The sequence below is a fragment of the Schistocerca gregaria genome, unplaced genomic scaffold (assembly GCF_023897955.1).
Source record: "Schistocerca gregaria isolate iqSchGreg1 unplaced genomic scaffold, iqSchGreg1.2 ptg000529l, whole genome shotgun sequence".
Taxonomy (NCBI): Eukaryota; Metazoa; Arthropoda; class Insecta; order Orthoptera; family Acrididae; genus Schistocerca; species Schistocerca gregaria.
Genome location: NW_026061928.1, coordinates 66,298 through 69,454, shown reverse-complemented (window position 1 = coordinate 69,454; position 3,157 = coordinate 66,298).

The window sequence follows — 3,157 nt, the reverse complement described above, 5'->3', positions numbered from 1 at the left end:
TACATCAATTTAGAAGTTTCTTTTGTGTTACACTATGGTGCTTTTAGTGTCTCCGCATACCGCAGCACGCTACATAGCTTTGCATACGATAAATGTGAGTGTCTCAGAGAGAATAGCGGCCAATGTGACGATCTGGCTTTAAGTCGATTCGAAAACAAATGACGAAAACGGACGGATTTCTCAGGATTTTACTACATATGAACACCTTTCACATTCTTCCGTGCAACGCGGCTGCTAGTCCTCCTTTCATGCAAAATCGTAAGGTCCTAGCTCATGTCCAAGGCACCAAAGCCGGCTAAAAAGTCAGTAATCGATAACTAAATCTTTAATTCTACTGCTTCTTACTGGCTATTACATCAACTTGGAAGCTTCTGCTGTGTTCTACTATGGTGCATATAGTGTCTTCGTATACCGTAGCACGGGACATAATTTTGCAGACGATAAATGTAACTGTTTGAGAGAGAATAGCGGCCAATGTGACGATCTGGCTTTAAGTCGATTCGATAACAAAGGAGGAAAACGGACGGATTTTTCAGGTTTTTACTACATATGAACACTTTTCACATTCTCCCAAGCGACGCGTCTGATAGTCCTCCTTTCATGCAAAATATTAAGGTCCTAGCTCATGTCCAAGGAACCAACGAAGGCAAAAAAATCAATAATCGATAACTAAAACTTGAATTGTACTGCTTCTTACTAGCTTTTACATCAATTTAGAAGTTTCTTCTGTGTTATACTATGGTGCTTTTAGTGTCTCCGCATACCGCAGCACGCTACATAGCTTTGCATACGATAAATGTAAGTGTTTCAGAGGGAATAGCGGCCAATGCGACGATCTGGCTTTAAGTCGATTCGATATCGAATGACGAAAACGGACGGATTTCTTCTGTTTTTACTACAAATGAACACAGTTCACATTCTCCCGTGCAACGCGGCTGCTAGTACGCCTTTCACGCAAAATCTTAAGGTCCTAGCTCATGTCCAAGGCACCAAGGAAGGCTAAAAAGTCAATAATCGATAACTAAAACTTGAATTGTACTGCTCCTTACTGGCTATTACATCAACTACTATGGTGGTTTTAGTGTCTCCGCATACCGCAGCACGCGAAATAGCTTTTCAGACGATAAATGTAACCGTTCCAGAGAGAAGAGCGTCCAATGTGACGATCTGGCTTTAAGTCTATTCGATAACGAATGGCAAAAACGGACGGATATCTCATGTTTTTACTACATATGAACACTTTTCACATTCTCCCGTGCTACGCGGCTGCTAGTACGCCTTTCACGCAAAATCTTAAGGTCCTAGCTTATGTCCAAGGCACCAAGGAAGGCAAAAAAGTTAATAATCGATAACTAAATTTTGATGTAGTGCTTCTTACTGGCTTTTACATCAACTTAGAAGCTTCTTGTGTAGTCTACTATGGTGCTTTTAGTGTCTTCGCATACCGCAGAAGGCGACATAGCTTTGCAGACGATAAATGTAACCGTTCCAGAGATAAGAGCGGTCAATGTGACGATCTGGCTTTGAGTCGATTCGATAACGAATCACGAAAACGGACGAATTTCTCCTGTTTTTACTACATATGAACACAGTTCACATTCTCCCGTGCAATGCGGCTGCTAGTCCGCCACTCATGTAAAATCTTAAGGTCCTAGCTCATGTCCAAGGAACCAAGGAAAGCTAAAAAGTCAATAATCTATAACTATAACCTGAATTGTACTGCTTCTTACTGGCTTTTACATCAACTTAGAAGTTTCTTCTGTGTTCTACTATGGTGCATATAGTGTCTCCTCATACCGTAGCACGCGACATAACTTTGCAGACGATAAATGTAACCGTTTGAGAGAGAATAGCGGCCAATGTGACGATCTGACTTTAAGTGGATTCGATAACAAATGACAAAAACGGACGGAATTCTCAGGTTTTTACTACATATGAATACATTTCACATTCTCCCGTGCAACGCGGTTGCCAGTAATCCTTTCATACAAAATCTAAAGATCCTAGCTCTAGTCCAAGGCACCAAAGAAGGGTAAAAAGTCAATTATCCATAGCTAAAACTTGAATTGTACTGCTTCTTACTGGCTATTACATCAACGTAGAAACTTCTTCTGTGTTCTAATATGGTGCTTTTAGTGTCTCCGCATTACGCCGCACGTGACATACCGTTGCAGACGATAAATGTAACTGTTTCAGAGAGAAGAGTGGTCAATGTGAATATCTGGCTTTAAGTCGATTCGATAACAAATGACGAAAACCGACGGAATTCTCAGGTTTTTACTATATATGAATACATTTCACATTCTCCCGTGCAACGCGGCTGCTAGTCCGCCATTCATGCAAAACCTTAAGGTCCTATCTCATGTCCAAGTAACCAAGGAAAGCTAAAAAGTCAATAATCGATAACTATAACTAGAATTGTACTGCTTCTTACTTTCTTTTATATCAACTTAGAAGTTTTTTCTGTGTTATACTATGGTGCTTTTTGTGTCTCCGCCTACCGCAGCATGCGACATAGCTTTGCAGGCGATAAATGTTACTGTTTCAGAGAGAATAGCGGTCAATGTGGCGATCTGGCTTTAAGTCGATTCGATAACAAATGACGAAAACGGACGGATTTCTCAGGTTTTTACTTGATATGAACACCTTTAACATTCTTCCGTGCAACGCGGCTGCTAGTCCTCCTTTCATGCAAAATCGTAAGGTCCTAGCTCATGTCCAAGGCACCAAAGCCGGTTAAAAAGTCAGTAATCGATAACTAAATCTTTAATTCTACTGCTTCTTACTGGCTATTACATCAACTTGGAAGCTTCTGCTGTGTTCTACTATGGTGCATATAGTGTCTTCGTATACCGTAGCACGCGACATAATTTTGCAGACGATAAATGTAACTGTTTGAGAGAGAATAGCGGCCAATGTGACGATCTGGCTTTAAGTCGATTCGATAACAAAGGAGGAAAACGGACGGATTTTTCAGGTTTTTACTACATATGAACACTTTTCACATTCTCCCAAGCGACGCGTCTGATAGTCCTCCTTTCATGCAAAATCTTAAGGTCCTAGCTCATGTCCAAGGAACCAAGGAAGGCAAAAAAGTCAATAATCGATAACTAAAACTTGAATTGTACTGCTTCTTACTAGCTTTTACATCAATTTA